Raw genomic sequence first — 6,495 nt, 5'->3', positions numbered from 1 at the left:
TTTGTGGGCCAGAAAGAGTGGGGAACCCTTGGAGCCCCTATTTTCAGACAGTTTGCCGTATTTCGGTGACGCCGGGGCGTCCATCAGGTCTTCCCGGGGAATGTGAGGCCTTTCGTGGGCCATATTTTCAGACAGATTGGCCTGTTTCAGTGACGCCGAGGCGTCCATCAGGTCTTCCCGGGGAGTGTGAGGCCTTTTGGGGCCCTATTTTCAGACAGAAAAAAAAGAAAAGTAACCCTTACACTACAAAGGACAGCGGGGAAACGCCCCCCCCAGCAAAGTCACAGGGGAAGTGGGGTAGACAAGTGGAGAGTGTCTGGGGAAAAGTCCACAAAATGATCAAAAATCACACACAGGTACGAGTGCCACAAGTCCCGCCGCGTCCCACCCGAGTCCGAGGTGCCCCCCACATGCCCAAAACGCACCCAGCAAAGGCGCACTGTGAGTGGGGAAGAAAAGTTGGAAAAGTGGGCAAAAGTCCGGAAAAATGACCAAAAACCACACCCAGGTTAGAGCCCCACACGTCCTGCAGTCGCACCCGAGTCCTGGGATGCCCAACATGTCCAAAAAAATCAAAAAAAGCCCAAAAAATCAAAAAAATCCCCGGGCCGTATCTTGGACGCCGGCGTACCGCGTTCGGCCCTCGTGCCGTAGTTTGGCGACCGATTGTAAAAATTTGCCGCGACCGGCTAGTTTTTTTCCTTGGAGTAAATAGAGAGTAGATCCAGCAGAAAATATGCACTATAAACAAAGAGAGGGGGTTTGGAGGGGGGCAAAAACGCCCTCTTGGAACTTTTGCAGCAGCACACATCAAACTAGCGGGGAGAAGGCATGCATAGCAAAAGGCCACGAAATGATCCAAAATCACACCCAGGTTCGAGTCCCACAAGTCCCGCCGCGTTCCACCAGGGTTCCGGGGTGCCTGACATGTCCACGACGCACCCAGCAAAGGCGCACTGTGATTGGGAAGAAAAGTTGGGAAAGTGGGCAAAAGTCCCGAATTTTATCCAAAATTATACCCAGGTTCGAGTCCCACAAGTCCCGCCGCGTTCCACCAGTGTCTCGGGGTGCCTACAATGTCCACAACGCACCCAGCAAAGGCATCACACCCAGGTTCGAGTCCCACAAGTCCCGCCGCGTTCCACCAGGGTTCCGGGGTGCCTGACATGTCCACGACGCACCCAGCAAAGGCGCACTGTGATTGGGAAGAAAAGTTGGGAAAGTGGGCAAAAGTCCCGAATTTTATCCAAAATTATACCCAGGTTCGAGTCCCACAAGTCCCGCCGCGTTCCACCAGTGTCTCGGGGTGCCTACAATGTCCACAACGCACCCAGCAAAGGCATCACACCCAGGTTCGAGTCCCACAAGTCCCGCCGCGTTCCACCAGGGTTCCGGGGTGCCTGACATGTCCACGACGCACCCAGCAAAGGTGCACTGTGATTGGGAAGAAAAGTTGGGAAAGTGGGCAAAAGTCCCGAATTTGGTCCAAAATCACACCCAGGTTCGAGTCCCACAAGTCCCGCCGCGTTCCACCAGGGTTCCGGGGTGCCTACAATGTCCACAACTTACCCAGCAAAGGCGCACTGTGATTGGGAAGAAAAGTTGGGAAAGTGGGCAAAAGTCCCGAATTTGGTCCAAAATCACACCCAGGTTCGAGTCCCACAAGTCCCGCCGCGTTCCACCAGGGTTCCGGGGTGCCTACAATGTCCACAACGCACCCAGCAAAGGCGCACTGTGATTGGGAAGAAAAGTTGGGAAAGTGGGCAAAAGTCCCGAATTTGGTCCAAAATCACACCCAGGTTCGAGTCCCACAAGTCCCGCCGCGTTCCACCAGGGTTCCGGGGTGCCTACAATGTCCACAACGCACCCAGCAAAGGCGCACTGTGATTGGGAAGAAAAGTTGGGAAAGTGGGCAAAAGTCCCGAATTTGGTCCAAAATCACACCCAGGTTCGAGTCCCACAAGTCCCGCCGCGTTCCACCAGTGTCTCGGGGTGCCTACAATGTCCACAACTCACCCAGCAAAGGCGCACTGTGATTGGGAAGAAAAGTTGGGAAAGTGGGCAAAAGTCCCGAATTTGGTCCAAAATCACACCCAGGTTCGAGTCCCACAAGTCCCGCCGCGTTCCACCAGTGTCTCGGGGTGCCTACAATGTCCACAACGCACCCAGCAAAGGCGCACTGTGATTGGGAAGAAAAGTTGGGAAAGTGGGCAAAAGTCCCGAATTTGGTCCAAAATCACACCCAGGTTCGAGTCCCACAAGTCCCGCCGCGTTCCACCAGGGTTCCGGGGTGCCTACAATGTCCACAACGCACCCAGCAAAGGCGCACTGTGATTGGGAAGAAAAGTTGGGAAAGTGGGCAAAAGTCCCAAATTTGGTCCAAAATCACACCCAGGTTCGAGTCCCACAAGTCCCGCCGCGTTCCACCAGGGTTCCGGGGTGCCTACAATGTCCACAACGCACCCAGCAAAGGCGCACTGTGATTGGGAAGAAAAGTTGGGAAAGTGGGCAAAAGTCCCGAATTTGGTCCAAAATCACACCCAGGTTCGAGTCCCACAAGTCCCGCCGCGTTCCACCAGGGTTCCGGGGTGCCTACAATGTCCACAACGCACCCAGCAAAGGCGCACTGTGATTGGGAAGAAAAGTTGGGAAAGTGGGCAAAAGTCCCAAATTTGGTCCAAAATCACACCCAGGTTCGAGTCCCACAAGTCCCGCCGCGTTCCACCAGGGTTCCGGGGTGCCTACAATGTCCACAACGCACCCAGCAAAGGCGCACTGTGATTGGGAAGAAAAGTTGGGAAAGTGGGCAAAAGTCCCGAATTTGGTCCAAAATCACACCCAGGTTCGAGTCCCACAAGTCCCGCCGCGTTCCACCAGGGTTCCGGGGTGCCTACAATGTCCACAACGCACCCAGCAAAGGCGCACTGTGATTGGGAAGAAAAGTTGGGAAAGTGGGCAAAAGTCCCAAATTTGGTCCAAAATCACACCCAGGTTCGAGTCCCACAAGTCCCGCCGCGTTCCACCAGGGTTCCGGGGTGCCTACAATGTCCACAACGCACCCAGCAAAGGCGCACTGTGATTGGGAAGAAAAGTTGGGAAAGTGGGCAAAAGTCCCGAATTTGGTCCAAAATCACACCCAGGTTCGAGTCCCACAAGTCCCGCCGCGTTCCACCAGGGTTCCGGGGTGCCTACAATGTCCACAACTTACCCAGCAAAGGCGCACTGTGATTGGGAAGAAAAGTTGGGAAAGTGGGCAAAAGTCCCGAATTTGGTCCAAAATCACACCCAGGTTCGAGTCCCACAAGTCCCGCCGCGTTCCACCAGGGTTCCGGGGTGCCTACAATGTCCACAACTTACCCAGCAAAGGCGCACTGTGATTGGGAAGAAAAGTTGGGAAAGTGGGCAAAAGTCCCGAATTTGGTCCAAAATCACACCCAGGTTCGAGTCCCACAAGTCCCGCCGCGTTCCACCAGGGTTCCGGGGTGCCTACAATGTCCACAACGCACCCAGCAAAGGCGCACTGTGATTGGGAAGAAAAGTTGGGAAAGTGGGCAAAAGTCCCGAATTTGGTCCAAAATCACACCCAGGTTCGAGTCCCACAAGTCCCGCCGCGTTCCACCAGGGTTCCGGGGCGCCTACAATGTCCACAACGCACCCAGCAAAGGCGCACTGTGATTGGGAAGAAAAGTTGGGAAAGTGGGCAAAAGTCCCGAATTTGGTCCAAAATCACACCCAGGTTCGAGTCCCACAAGTCCCGCCGCGTTCCACCAGGGTTCCGGGGTGCCTACAATGTCCACAACGCACCCAGCAAAGGCGCACTGTGATTGGGAAGAAAAGTTGGGAAAGTGGGCAAAAGTCCCGAATTTGGTCCAAAATCACACCCAGGTTCGAGTCCCACAAGTCCCGCCGCGTTCCACCAGTGTCTCGGGGTGCCTACAATGTCCACAACGCACCCAGCAAAGGCGCACTGTGAGTGGGCAAGAAAAGTTGGGAAAGTGGGCAAAAGTCCCGAATTTGGTCCAAAATCACACCCAGGTTCGAGTCCCACAAGTCCCGCCGCGTTCCACCAGGGTTCCGGGGTGCCTACAATGTCCACGACGCACCCAGCAAAGGTGCACTGTGATTGGGAAGAAAAGTTGGGAAAGTGGGCAAAAGTCCCGGATTTGGTCCAAAATCACACCCAGGTTCGAGTCCCACAAGTCCCGCCGCGTTCCACCAGGGTTCCGGGGTGCCTGACATGTCCACGACGCACCCAGCAAAGGTGCACTGTGATTGGGAAGAAAAGTTGGGAAAGTGGGCAAAAGTCCCGAATTTGATCCAAAATCACACCCAGGTTAGAGTCCCACAAGTCCCGCCGCGTTCCACCAGGGTTCCGGGGTGCCTACAATGTCCACGACGCACCCAGCAAAGGTGCACTGTGATTGGGAAGAAAAGTTGGGAAAGTGGGCAAAAGTCCCGAATTTGGTCCAAAATCACACCCAGGTTCGAGTCCCACAAGTCCCGCCGCGTTCCACCAGTGTCTCGGGGTGCCTACAATGTCCACAACGCACCCAGCAAAGGCGCACTGTGATTGGGAAGAAAAGTTGGGAAAGTGGGCAAAAGTCCCGAATTTGGTCCAAAATCACACCCAGGTTCGAGTCCCGCAAGTCCCGCCGCGTTCCACCAGTGTCTCGGGGTGCCTACAATGTCCACAACGCACCCAGCAAAGGCGCACTGTGATTGGGAAGAAAAGTTGGGAAAGTGGGCAAAAGTCCCGAATTTGGTCCAAAATCACACCCAGGTTCGAGTCCCACAAGTCCCGCCGCGTTCCACCAGGGTTCCGGGGTGCCTACAATGTCCACAACGCACCCAGCAAAGGCGCACTGTGATTGGGAAGAAAAGTTGGGAAAGTGGGCAAAAGTCCCGAATTTGGTCCAAAATCACACCCAGGTTCGAGTCCCACAAGTCCCGCCGCGTTCCACCAGTGTCTCGGGGTGCCTACAATGTCCACAACGCACCCAGCAAAGGCGCACTGTGATTGGGAAGAAAAGTTGGGAAAGTGGGCAAAAGTCCCGAATTTGGTCCAAAATCACACCCAGGTTCGAGTCCCACAAGTCCCGCCGCGTTCCACCAGGGTCTCGGGGTGCCTACAATGTCCACAACGCACCCAGCAAAGGCGCACTGTGATTGGGAAGAAAAGTTGGGAAAGTGGGCAAAAGTCCCGAATTTGATCCAAAATTATGCCCGGGTTGGAGTACCACGAGTCCGGCCGCGTTCCACCGGTGTCCCGGGGGTGCCTGGCATGTCCACCACTTACCCAGCAAAGGCGCACTGTGATTGGGAAGAAAAGTTGGGAAAGTGGGCAAAAGTCCCGAATTTGATCCAAAATTATGCCCGGGTTGGAGTACCACGAGTCCGGCCGCGTTCCACCGGTGTCCCGGGGGTGCCTGGCATGTCCACCACTTACCCAGCAAAGGCGCACTGTGATTCAGAAGAAAAGTTGGGAAAGTGTGGAAAAAAAGGACCGGGAAATATCCAAAATTATGCCCGGGTTGGAGTACCACGAGTCCGGCCGCGTTCCACCGGTGTCCCGGGGGTGCCTGCCATGTCCACAACTTACCCAGCAAAGGCGCACTGTGATTCAGAAGAAAAGTTGGGAAAGTGGGGAAAAAAAGGACCGGGAAATATCCAAAATTATGCCCGGGTTGGAGTACCACGAGTCCGGCCGCGTTCCACCGGTGTCCCGGGGGTGCCTGCCATGTCCACAACTTACCCAGCAAAGGCGCACTGTGATTCAGAAGAAAAGTTGGGAAAGTGGGGAAAAAAAGGACCGGAAAATATCCAAAATTATGCCCGGGTTGGAGTACCACGAGTCCGGCCGCGTTCCACCGGTGTCCCGGGGGTGCCTGGCACGTCCACAACTTACCCAGCAAAGGCGCACTGTCAGTGGGGAAGACCAAACATGTCTCGGATTTTTTCCAAGTACCTTAACGAGAGAGGCTAAAAAGCACCTGTTTTTACCTTCTCTCGTTGTTGTACTTAGAAAAAAAACGAGAAAATAAAAAATCTGGGTTTTTTTCTAAGTACCTTAACGAGAGAGGCTAAAAAAAACCATTTTTTACCTTCTCTCGTTGTTGTACTTAGAAAAAAAACGAGAAAAAAATTTTTCCCCATTCATTTCAATGGGAGTTCATTTTTTTTTTGGGATTTTTTCTAAGTACCTTAACGAGAGAGGCTTAATTTTTCACCTACTTTTTACCTTCTCTCGATTTTTCGTTTTTTACCTGGTCGACCAAAACACCTCCATCTCGTTACTATGTGCACCATGTCTGACAGGCTGAAATCACAGGGAACGCGTCCGAGTCAAAGTGAGCTATTTTCGGACACAAATATGGTGTTTTTCCCCTCTATCCTCTGGTTCTTTTTTCAAACTGATCTTCCAGCATCTGAGCGACAGGGGCTCATGCAGACACCTGTGTCCGCCCGAGGGGCGCCTTCCCGGACACATATATGGTG

Source organism: Nerophis lumbriciformis, unplaced genomic scaffold (genome assembly GCF_033978685.3).
Source record: "Nerophis lumbriciformis unplaced genomic scaffold, RoL_Nlum_v2.1 HiC_scaffold_46, whole genome shotgun sequence".
Taxonomy (NCBI): domain Eukaryota; kingdom Metazoa; phylum Chordata; class Actinopteri; order Syngnathiformes; family Syngnathidae; genus Nerophis; species Nerophis lumbriciformis.
This window is presented reverse-complemented; position numbering follows the sequence as displayed.